At 48.9% G+C, this 11959-nt stretch overlaps 1 protein-coding gene across 1 annotated transcript in view; it reads right to left on the minus strand.

The window, feature by feature from the left end:
• LOC147748276 (transmembrane protein 198-like) overlaps nt 1–4944 on the minus strand; it is a 96032-nt gene extending 91088 nt beyond the window's left edge. The window contains exon 1 of the mRNA XM_086959689.1: nt 4456–4944. The gene's annotated coding sequence lies outside the window, so the exon portion shown is untranslated. The remainder of the gene's footprint in view (nt 1–4455) is intronic.
• Between the last annotated feature and the right edge of the window lie 7015 nt (nt 4945–11959).

The following is an 11959-nucleotide window of genomic DNA, read 5'->3' on the forward strand; positions in this document are numbered from 1 at the left end:
CACTGACCACACACAAAATCTTGGCATCATATTGGACTCTTCCCTCACCATGAACCACCAGATCAACGCCGTCACCAAATCATGCTTCACACTCTACGCCTGCTTTGGAAGCCTTTCAGATGGATCCCCACTGAGGCCAGGAAGATGGTCACCCACGTACTCATCAGCAGCAGACTAGACTACGGCAACGCAGTCTACACAGGCGCCACCCAGAAACTCCTCAGGAAACTTCATAACGTGCAGAACGTCACAGCCAGACTGGTTCCCAACATCCCTCGCCGCAGCAAGATCTCCAAACACCTACAAGAAATTCACTGGCTCCCAGGCAACAAAAGTCACCTTCAAGCTCCTCACACACGCCTACAAAGCCCTTCACAACACTGGACCAGCATACCTGAACCACCGTCTCTCATTCCACATACCCACCAGACACCTGTGCTCCACTCAACTGGCCCTCACCACCGTCCATCGGATCTGCAAGACCAGAGCCGAAGGAAGATCCTTCTTCTACCTCGCTACCAAATCCTGGAACGCCATGCCCCTCCACCTCAGGCTCTCCCCATCTCTGACACAATTCAGGAAGGATCTCAAGACCTGGCTGTTTGAATGAACCACAGCGCTCAGTCGGACCTGCAAACTCCCTCCCCCAAACCCAGCGCCTTGAGACCCTGACGAGTGAGTAGCCAAGTACGGATTAATTGATCGATTGGTACTGTGAGCTAGCCCAAACCAACTTTTATTGATGATATTAGTAGACTCAGTCTCTATATTGTGAAGTTTTGTTGACATAGTACACATTCCTACTAAATTCGTAGGAACCCTAAAACAATTGGATTATGACCACCCTGCTAAGCAACTATCAGGAGTTGAAATATAGCTCACTGCTTACGCATGAGGACTGTGAATCATATGGGCCTTGAGAAAGAACCTTCTGGTACGAAACATGTTGTGCACACGTTTACATAGTTTTTATCCAAGCCATTTTTTAAACAATAAAATAAAAGGGAACATTTCAAGAAAAAAACAAATAAAAAACAATTTGTTTTGGAAAAACAAGTCCCTGTGATTCATGCTGTAAGTAATTGGTCTCTCTATAGGGTTATGTACTTGGGTGGTGCATTTCCCTGTTGCCTCATTGCACATATTAAATACATCAGTGGAGTGGAGTGGTGTGGCTTACTGGTTAGAGGCGGCAGACTCGGAAGCTGAGGTCGGCCCGGGACCAGGGTTCGATTCCCGACGCGGCAGGGTCTTGAGCCATGGTCAGCGGACTCGATAATTCTCGCCCCAGTGCCTACTCCAACCATGGGTCCCACTCAGCAACTCTGGGCAATAGCTTGCTTAATCTCTACTAACGGCCCCATCAGCGCCGGGGATGCTTGTCTTAACCTTGGAGATGCCCAGGAGGGACCATCTCACAGGAAAAGCCAGGATGGGTTCTCCAGCGGTATAAAGCGCCGGGACGATCCTTTGCTGGGGCAGCTGTGCGCTTTACAAGTATACGACATTTAACATCACTATAGCTTTGCCTGGCACTGCTCTTGTTGAGTTCATGCCTGTTGCCAATGGCATTTCTCTATGTTTTATTGTTTACTCCAGCATTAAATAAGCTTTTGCCATCCCCCTTTCTTTGATAATATAAGGGTGTCCAACATCCATCCTGTTTCATGCCCAATGTTCAGAGTAAGTATGAACAATCTATAAATGGGTTCCATTACAATTCAATGCCGGTAAATGTATCTCACGCATATATCTTGAAATGTGAAAGGCATTCAGATAATATTTATCTAATATCTGTGAGATAGGTCTGATAAAAAAAAAAAGATGTTCCCCTAATGGTAGCTTCATGGTAAATGTACATAATGCCCTTCTGTAGGGTGCGCTGGGATGCCCATCTTCAAATCTCTAATATAACTTTCACATTTGTTTTCAACGTCAAAATCCTGCCTGTCTCTAGAACAGGTACGGCACAGGCAAGCAGAAGTGCAAGCTTCAATCACACACAGAAGAGCTGTAGCAATACCACCAGCAGAACCACCTTCCATCACATACAGAACTGCAGAAGCACAGCCAGCAGCAGTGCAAGCTTCAGTCATACAGAGAACAGCTGTAGCATAACCAGCAGCAGTACAAGCTTCTCTCGCACACAGAACAGCAGTGCAAGCTTCAGTCATACAGAGAACAGCCGAAGCATAACCAGCAGCAGTACAAGCTCCCATTACATACAGAACAACATTCCAATACATACAGGACTGCAGAAGCACAGCCAGGAGCAATGGAAGCTTCTCTCCCACAGAGACCAGCTGTAGTATAACCAGCGACAGAACAAGCTTCTCTCGCACACAGAACAGCAGTGCAAGCTTCAGTCACATACAGAACAGTTAAAGCACAACCAGAAGAACAACCTTCTATCACACACAGAACTACAGACCACAGCCAGCAGCAGTAAAAGCTTTTCTCACGCATAGGACTGCTAAAGCACCGCCAGCAGCAGTGCAAGCTTCAATCACATAGAGAAATGCAGAAGCAGAGCCAATAGCAGAACAAGCTCCCATCACATACAGACATGCAGAAGCAAAGCCAGCAGCAGTGCACGCTTCTCTCACACACAGAACTGCTAAAGCACCGCCAGCAGCAGTGCAAGCTTCAATCACATAGAGAAATGCAGAAGCACAGCCAACAGCAGAACAAGCTCCCATCACATACAGAACTGCAGAAGCACAGCGAGCAGCAGTGTGGCTTCTCTCACACACCAAACAGCTAAAGCCCAGCCAGCAGCAGTGCAAGCTTCAATCACAGAGAACTGCAGAAGCACAGCCAGGAGCAATGCAAGCCTCTCTCTCACACAGACATGCTAAACCATAGCCAAAAGCAGTGCATGATTCTATGACAGAGGGCAGTGGTAGTATTACTAGCAGCAGTTCAAGATCCCACCACGTGCAGAACTGCAGAAGTACAGCCAGCAGCAGTGAACGCTTCTCTCATGCACAGAACAGCTGAGCTAAAGCACAGCCAGGAGCAGTGCACGCTTCTGTCATGCACAGAACAGCTAAAGCACAGCCAGCAGTAGAACAATTTTACATCACATACAGAACTGCAGAGAACAGCGAGCAGCGGTGAAAGCTTCTCTCACACACAGAACAGCTAAAGCACAGCCAGCAGCAGTGCAAGCTTCTATGACCGAGAACAGCAGCAGCATAACCAGCAGCAGAACAAACTCCCATCACATACAGACATGCAGAAGCAAAGCCAGCAGCAGTGCACGCTTCTCTCACACACAGAACAGCTAAAGCACAGCCAGCAGCAGTGCACGTTTCTCTCATGCACAGAGCAGCTAAAGCACAGCCAGCAGCAGTGCACGCTTCTCTCGTGTTCAGAACAGCTAAAGCACAGCAAGCAGCAGTGCACGCTTCTCTCGTGTTCAGAACAGCTAAAGCACAGCAAGCAGCAGTGCACGCTTCTCTCGTGCACAGAACAGCTCAAGCACAGCCAGCAGCAGTGCACGCTTCTCTCGTGTTCAGAACAGCTAAAGCACAGCCAGCAGCAGTGCACGCTTCTCTCGTGTTCAGAACAGCTAAAGCACAGCAAGCAGCAGTGCACGCTTCTCTCGTGCACAGAACAGCTCAAGCACAGCCAGCAGCAGTGCAAGCTTCAATCATATAGAGCACTGCAGACGCACAGCCAGAAGCAGAACACGCTCCCGTCGTATACATAGCTGCAGAAGTACAGCGAGCAGCAGTGCATGACGTCCTTATGCAGAAAATGCACAGAGTAGCAGTTCGAGCACACCATGTACAGCAAGGCCAGCAGCAGTGAAATCTTCCTACTCGGACACATGGGATACAGCATGGCAAGCTTCAATGCAAGTTTCCTCGTTCCATTTATATAGCACTACTCGCCCCCTCACTAGGCGCTGAGGCGTCTACAAAGCATGGTCAACGGCATCAGTGCAGACTTCACCACATAGAAAGGGGCACGGCACAGCCAGCAACATGCAAGCACCTTCGTCACAACAAACTGGCAGAGCATACGTCACAGCAGTGAAAACTGTCTGAGGTACGTAGAAAAGTTACACGAAACATTGCAGCGACTTAACACAGCTTAGAGGCTTAAGCTCTCACGGGACACACACTCCTCCCAGTACGACGGACTTAACTTTCTGAGTCCAATGATAGCCGTGTGGAGTCTGCAGGACAAGAATAGCGCATAGACGCTCCGCACTGGTGATGGTGAGCTAGTTCAGAAGAGTTATTGTTACTTAATGCATTGTGGCAGCTCCCAATAGGTGTAGTTGTTTTTGAGAGCTCCCCTCTCCCCCTTCCTTGTTCGAACTCACCTTGAACCCTTGCCCACTCCCAAAAAATAAAGAACCAGTTACCCCTTCCCTCCCCACGCATGGAGCCCCTCACATGAAGCTTGGGGTTCAGAAGTTGGACAAAAGTTTAAAGTACTTACCGCAGCCTCCTACGTCCCTCGCCGTCCAGAGGGGGTCATCGGCTGCTCTCACCACAGCTCGAGCCCTCCCTCTCCGGGCGAGCCTCGCCGCCACCACGTCTAAAGGGGTGAAAGTTCCCGGAGCCGTGCTTAAAAATTAGACAATGTGTAATTGTTTGCGTTGATAATGTCTGGGTTATACAGTTAAATGTGATAACAAAAAAAATATATAGAAAATCGGTTGAGTGATGAGGATTCAGATCAGGAAACCCGAAGAAAAGACAGAGTAGCTCCTCTGCATGGCTGGGTGCTCCCTATGCAGTCTCGGCGCTATACTGAGATCCAGTCCCAGAAAGGCGCTTTCAGATCGAGCGGCCGCCTCTTGACCTCCAAAAGTCTGCACCCTATAGCGAGGAGTCGGTCGATCAGCCCCAGGGAACCCCCGGCACCGAGCACCTCTTTCTTCTTCTGAATTCAAACTGTCCCAGGGAGATCTCCTCTTCTTCCAACAGCTGAAGAATGACATCAGCAGCCCTGCCACCCTCGGACCGTACCATTGCGTACGGAGGGGGGATGCGCAGCAAGCCAGGGGGGGTTCACAATGGCTTCAGGGGCGTTTCTCGCCGCAACATTTCGTTCCAACGACAGCTTCCTCTAGCGTATCTCACAGACTGCAGGCAGCTCTTAGTCGTCGTTTTTCAGTGGTAAATAAAGATTGTCGGAAGAAGTGCACCCCTTAGACTTTGTGAAGACTTGGTAGCTTCCAGAGGGGGATAATTACTTTATTGTCTGGAGCAAAAGAGGTAATTTTATACTGAGGCTGCCCAGGCTGGCTGTGTGGGCTGCCACAAAGTCCCACGGCTACTAGAGACGCCCCTTTCCTCAGAAGCAGCAGGAGGCTGACCCCTGACCTCAGAAGTTAGCACCAAAGCACACGATCTAGGCTTAGGTTCCTGTTGGCGGGACTGGGCTCGCGCCAGGGCCCTGCTGAGTTTTTTCCATCTGTTTAATTCGGAGGGAATTCTTGGCTGCGTGTCGAAGGCGATATATTTTAGGGTGGAACAAGTTCACTTTGGAGTTGCTGTGACCTGCTAAACGCATGTTCTTGTCTAATCAATTTCACTATTAATCTCTTTCCACAGCTTTAGTGTCTACCTGTATATTTCAGAGCCTCTTTATGTAAAGCCACCTTTACATCTTGGGGCAAGATGGGATTTCTTCGTTATTTTTACGAATCAAATTCAGGAAATGCTACAAAAACCTCAATACTAACCACTAAACGTTGTAAGCCTACTAAATCTGTACGGTGGTCAGTCACATCTAACTGGGATGCTGATTTGCGCAAACTGTCGGATTCATTGTAGAATTTTCAGTCAGAAACACTGGGTTATGATCTTGGCTTCCTCACGTTATGATCATACGGTGTGATTTTGGACAGATTACTTAATCTTCTTTAGCCTCCACCCTCAGCTAATAACATTGTGAGCTCTTAGAAAACAGCAACCTTCAGGCTTTAATTACTGTATGGAGAATTGGCTATAAAAGGGCACAGTAAAATGAAGATGATTGGTTCAAACCACGTTCTCCAAGTCTGTTTTTGTAGATACTTTGCTACACTTTAGTGGTTTCTGTAGACTAGATGGCACTCGAATGGTTTTTAAAAAAACATTTATTTATTTATAAATTTTATATAGCGCTAGAGAGCTTTACATACACAGGGGAACACAATTTGCATTACATAGTAGGACATAGGGATGCATAAAATTATAAGACAAACATTATAATTAGGCATACATTACATAGCAAGACATAAGGGTGCATGAGGATATAAGCAACACATTATAATTAGGCATACAGTGAAGGGCAGGGAGGACGTTCAAGAGGTTGAAACAGTCCCATAACCACATATCCTTGATGGACAAGTGAGCAGGGAGTCCGCTGGTTATTGAAGTCTAGGTTCGTTGACTTGGACGGTAAAGTATTTCTAGATGAGAAGGAATTTAAGGTCCCTTTTAAGCAGGGGAAGGAGGGGTTGCATCTGAGGTCAATCGGAATGAGTTCCATATCCTGGGGTACGTTACCAGAAAAGGATCAGGACTGAGAGGTTTTCCTCTTCAATTTCGGAGGGATGAGAAGAAGTGAGTTGGAGCTTCTCAGGGATATGGATCTGCCAACTTTAACCAGTTTGCTGTTTAGGTAGTTGGGGAATTTGAGTGAAGGGTTTTTTGTGTAGTGCAGGCCAACATTGAAAGTATTTGCTACAAAATTCAGTTTGAAATTTAAACATGTGTAAAGAGCTATAAGTTAACACAAGCATTGGCATAGCCAATAGGTCTCGTCTTTGGGAACTTACAAGTGTTTAACCAGAGATATTGACTTTACCTATGTCTTTAAGCTGTGCTGGACAGAAGTCTGCAGCATGCTGAAAAGTTATAATAAAGAAGTGTCAGAAGCATTTTTGTTACTTTAGATATAACCAAAAAAACATTATGTACAACTGAACGACCATATTAAAAAAGTATTAAACATGATGTCTTGAGTTTTTTTGACCTTTCAATGCTGGCACCTTGTATCTGCCTGTACCAATGGTTGCTTGTTGTGTTTTTTTTGTTATGGGGGGCATAAATAACAGGAGGGTGAAGGCCCGTCAGGCAGTCAGTTAGTCAGTGAGAGTGAGCAAAAGAGTCAGTCAGTGAGCGAGTCAGTCAGTGAGAGAGAATCAATCAATCAGTGAAAGTGAGTCAGCCAGTCAGTGAGAGAGTGGGAGAATCAGTCAGTCAGTGAGAGAGGGAGACAGTCTGTCTGTGAGAGTCTGTCAGTGAGAGTGAGTGAGTCAGTCAGGCATTGAGAGTGAGTCAGTTAGTCAGTCAGAGAGAGTAGGAGAGTCAGTCAGTGAGAGTCAGTCAGTGAGAGTCAGTCAGTGAGAGTCAGTCGGTGAGAGTCAGTCGGTGAGAGAGAGAGTGGGAGAGTCAGTCGGTGAGAGAGAGAGTGGGAGAGTCAGACAGTGAGAGAGAGAGTGAGAGAGTCAGTGAGTAAGAGAGAGAGTGTGAGAGTCAGTCAGTGAGAGAGAGAGAGTGGGAGAGTCAGACAGTGAGAGAGAGAGTGAGAGAGTCAGTCAGTAAGAGAGATAGTGGAAGAGTCAGTCAGTGAGAGAGAGAGTGGGAGAGTCAGTCAGTGAGAGAGAGATTGGGAGAGTCAGTCCGTGAGAGAGAGAGTGGGAGAGTCAGTCAGTGAGAGAGAGAGTGAGAGAGTCAGTGAGTAAGAGAGAGAGTGTGAGAGTCAGTCAGTGAGAGAGAGAGAGTGGGAGAGTCAGACAGTGAGAGAGAGAGTGAGAGAGTCAGTCAGTAAGAGAGATAGTGGAAGAGTCAGACAGTGAGAGAGAGAGTGAGAGAGTCAGTCAGTAAGAGAGAGAGTGGGAGAGTCAGTCAGTGAGAGAGAGAGAGTGGGAGAGTCAGTCAGTGAGAGAGAGATTGGGAGAGTCAGTCAGTGAGAGAGAGAGTGGGAGAGTCCGTCAAGAGAGAGTGAGTCAGTCAGTCAGAGTGAGTCAGTGAGAGTGAGTGAGTGAGTCAGTCAGTGAGAGTGAGTCAGTAAGTCAGTGAGAATGAGTCAGTAAGTCAGTGAGAATGAGTCAGTAAGTCAGTGAGAGAGAGTGGGAGAGTCAGTCAGTGAGAGAGAGTGGGAGAGTCAGTCCGTCAGTGAGTGTAAGCGAGTCTGTCAGTGAAAGTCTGTCAATGAGAGAGTCTGTCAGTGAGAGTGAGTCAGTCAGTCAGTGAGAGAGAGTGAGTCAGTAAGAGAGAGTGGGAGAGTTAGTCAGTGAGAGAGAGTGAGTCAGTGAGAGAGAGTGGGAGAGTTAGTCAGTGAGAGTGAGTCAGTCAGTCACTTGGTGTGAGAGAGTGGGAGAGTCAGTCAGTGGGAGAGTCAGTCAGTGAGATAGAGTGGGAGAGTCTGTCAGTGAGAGAGAGTCGGAGAGTCTGTCAGTCAGTGAGTGTAAGAGAGTCTGTCAATGAGAGTGAGTCAGTGAAAGAGAGTGGGAACGTCAGTCAGTGAGAGAGTCTGTCAGTGAGAGTGAGTGCATCAGTCAGTGAGAGTGGGAGAGTCAGTGAGAGTGAGTGAGTCGGTCAATGAGAGAATCAGTCAGTCAGTGAGAGTCTGTCAGTGAGAGTGAGTCAATGAGAGTGAGTCAGCGAGAGTGAGTCAGCGAGAGTGAGTCAGCGAGAGTGAGTCAGCGAGAGTGAGTCAGCGAGAGTGAGTCAGCGAGAGTGAGTCAGTGAGAGTGAGTCAGTCAGTGAGAGTGAGTGAGTGAGTCAGTGAGAGTGAGTGAGTGAGTGAGTGAGAGTGAGTGAGAGAGAGTCAGTCAGTGAGAGAGAGAGAGAGAGTCAGTCAGTGAGAGAGAGAGAGAGTCAGTCAGTGAGAGAGAGAGAGAGAGAGAGAGAGAGTCAGTGAGAGAGAGAGAGAGAGTCAGTGAGAGAGAGAGAGTCAGTCAGTGAGAGAGAGTGAGCCAGTCAGTGAGAGAGTGGGAGAGTCAGTCAGTGAGAGAGTCTGTCAGAGTGAGTCAGCCGTTGAGAGTCTGTCAGTGAGAGTGAGTCGGTCAGTCAGTGAGAGTGAGTGAGTGAGTCAGTGAGAGTGAGTGAGAGAGAGTCAGTCAGTGAGAGTGAGTGAGAGAGAGTCAGTCAGTGAGAGTGAGTGAGAGAGAGTCAGTCAGTGAGAGAGAGAGAGTCAGTGAGAGAGAGAGAGTCAGTCAGTGAGAGAGAGTGAGCCAGTCAGTGAGAGAGTGGGAGAGTCAGTCAGTGAGAGAGTCTGTCAGAGTGAGTCAGCCGTTGAGAGTCTGTCAGTGAGAGTGAGTCGGTCAGTCAGTGAGAGTGAGTGAGTGAGTGAGTCAGTGAGAGTGAGTGAGAGAGAGTCAGTCAGTGAGAGAGAGAGAGAGGGAGTCAGTCAGTGAGAGAGAGAGAGAGAGTCAGTCAGTGAGAGAGAGTGAGCCAGTCAGTGAGAGAGTGGGAGAGTCAGTCAGTGAGAGAGTCTGTCAGAGTGAGTCAGCCGTTGAGTGTCTGTCAGTGAGAGTGAGTCGGTCAGTCAGTGAGAGTGAGAGAGTCAGTCAGTCAGGGAGACTGAGTGGGGGAGTCAGTCAGGGAGACTGAGTGGGGGAGTCAGTAAGTGAGAAAATCAGTGAGTGAGAGAGAGTGGGAGAGTCTGTCAGTGATAGTCTGTCAGTCAGTGATAGTCTGTCAGTCAGTGAGAGTCTGCCGGTCGGTGAGAGTCTGCCGGTGAGAGTCTGCCGGTGAGAGTCTGCCGCTGAGAGTCTGTCAGTGAGAGTGAGTGAGTCAGTGAGAGTGAGTGAGTCAGTGAGAGTGAGTCGGTCAGTCAGTGAGAGTGAGTGAGTGAGTCAGTGAGAGTAAGTGAGAGAGAGTCAGTCAGTGAGAGAGAGAGAGAGGGAGTCAGTCAGTGAGAGAGAGAGAGAGAGAGAGGGAGTCCGTGAGAGAGAGAGAGAGAGAGAGAGGGAGTCCGTGAGAGAGAGAGAGAGAGAGAGTCAGTGAGAGAGAGTGAGCCAGTCAGTGAGAGAGTGGGAGAGTCAGTCAGTGAGAGAGTCTGTCAGAGTGAGTCAGCCGTTGAGAGTCTGTCAGTGAGAGTGAGTCGGTCAGTCAGTGAGAGTGAGTGAGTGAGTCAGTCAGGGAGACTGAGTGGGGGAGTCAGTCAGGGAGACTGAGTGGGGGAGTCAGTAAGTGGGAGAGTCAGTGAGTGAGAGAGAGTGGGAGAGTCTGTCAGTGATAGTCTGTCAGTCAGTGAGAGTCTGCCGGTCGGTGAGAGTCTGCCGGTGAGAGTCTGCCGGTGAGAGTCTGCCGGTCAGAGTCTGCCGCTGAGAGTCTGTCAGTGAGAGTGAGTGAGTCAGTGAGAGTGAGTGAGTCAGTGAGAGTGAGCGAGTGAGTCAGTCAGTGAGAGTGAGTCAGTTAGTCAGTGAAAATGAGTCAGTAAGTCAGGAAGTGAGAGTGAGTGGGAGAGTCAGTCAGTGAGAGAGAGTGAGTCTGTCAGTCAGTGAGAGAGAGTGAGTCTGTCAGTCAGTAAGAGAGAGTGGGTCTGTCAGTCAGTGAGAGAGAGTGGGTCTGTCAGTCACTGAGAGAGAGTGAGTCAGTCAGTGAGAGAGAGTGGGTTTGTCAGTCAGTGAGAGAGAGTGGGTCTGTCAGTCAGTGAGAGAGAGTGAGTCTGTCAGTCAGTGAGAGAGAGTGAGTCAGTGAGAGATAGTGGGAGAGTTAGTCAGTGAGAGTGAGTCAGTCAGTCACTTGGTGTGGGAGAGTCAGTCAGTGGGAGAGTCTGTCAGTGAGAGAGAATCGGAGAGTCTGTCAGTCAGAGAGTGTAAGAGAGTCTGTCAATGAGAGTGAGTCAGTGAAAGAGAGTGGGAACGTCAGTCAGTGAGAGAGTCTGTCAGTGAGAGTAAGTGCGTCAGTCAGTGAGAGTGGGAGAGTCAGTGAGAGTGAGTGAGTCTGTCAGTGAGGGTCTGTCAGTGAGAGTCTGTCAGTGAGAGTCAATCAGTCAGTGAAAGAGAGTGGGAGAGTCAGCCAGTGAGAGTGAGTGGGAGAGTCAGTCAGTGAGAGAGAGTGAGTGAGTCAGTGAGAGTGTCAGTGAGAGTCTGTCAGTGAGTCAGTGAGAGTGAGTCAGTCAATCAGAGAGAGTGTAAGAGTCAGTCAGTGAGAGAGTGCGAGAGTCTGCCAGTGAGAGTCAGTCTGTCAGCCAGTGAGAGTGAGTCAGTGAAAGTGAGTCTGTCAGTCAGTGAGTGAGTGAGTCAGTGAGAGTGAGTCATTGAGAGTGAGTCAGTGAGAGTGAGTCAGTGAGAGTGAGTCAGTGAGAGTGAGTCAGTGAGAGTGAGTCAGTGAGAGTGAGTCAGTGAGAGTGAGTCAGTGAGAGTGAGTCAGTGAGAGTGAGTCAGTGAGAGTGAGTCAGTGAGAGTGAGTCAGTGAGAGTGAGTGAGTCAGTGAGAGTGAGTCAGTGAGAGTGAGTGAGTGAGTCAGTGAGAGTGAGTGAGAGAGAGTCAGTCAGTGAGAGAGAGAGAGAGAGTCAGTGAGAGAGAGAGAGTCAGTGTGAGAGAGAGAGAGAGAGAGAGTCAGTGAGAGAGAGAGAGTCAGTGAGAGAGAGAGAGTCAGTGAGAGAGAGTGAGCCAGTCAGTGAGAGAGAGTGAGCCAGTCAGTGAGAGAGAGAGAGTCAGTCAGTGAGAGAGAGAGAGAGTCAGTCAGTGAGAGAGAGTGAGTGAGCCAGTCAGTGAGAGAGTGGGAGAGTCAGTCAGTGAGAGAGTCTGTCAGAGTGAGCCAGCTGTTGAGAGTCTGTCAGTGAGAGTGAGTCGGTCAGTCAGGGAGACTGAGTCAGTGAGTGAGAGTGAGTGGGAGAGTCAGTCAGTGAGTGAGAGTGAGAGTGAGTGGGAGAGTCAGTCAGTGAGTGGGAGAGAGTCTGTTGGTGAGAGCCTGCCAGTAAGAGTCTGCCGGTGAGAGTCTGCCGGTGAGAGTCTGCCGGTGAGAGTCTGCCGGTGAGAGTGAGTGAGTCA

Source organism: Lissotriton vulgaris, chromosome 1_1 (assembly GCF_964263255.1).
Source record: "Lissotriton vulgaris chromosome 1_1, aLisVul1.2, whole genome shotgun sequence".
Taxonomy (NCBI): Eukaryota; Metazoa; Chordata; class Amphibia; order Caudata; family Salamandridae; genus Lissotriton; species Lissotriton vulgaris.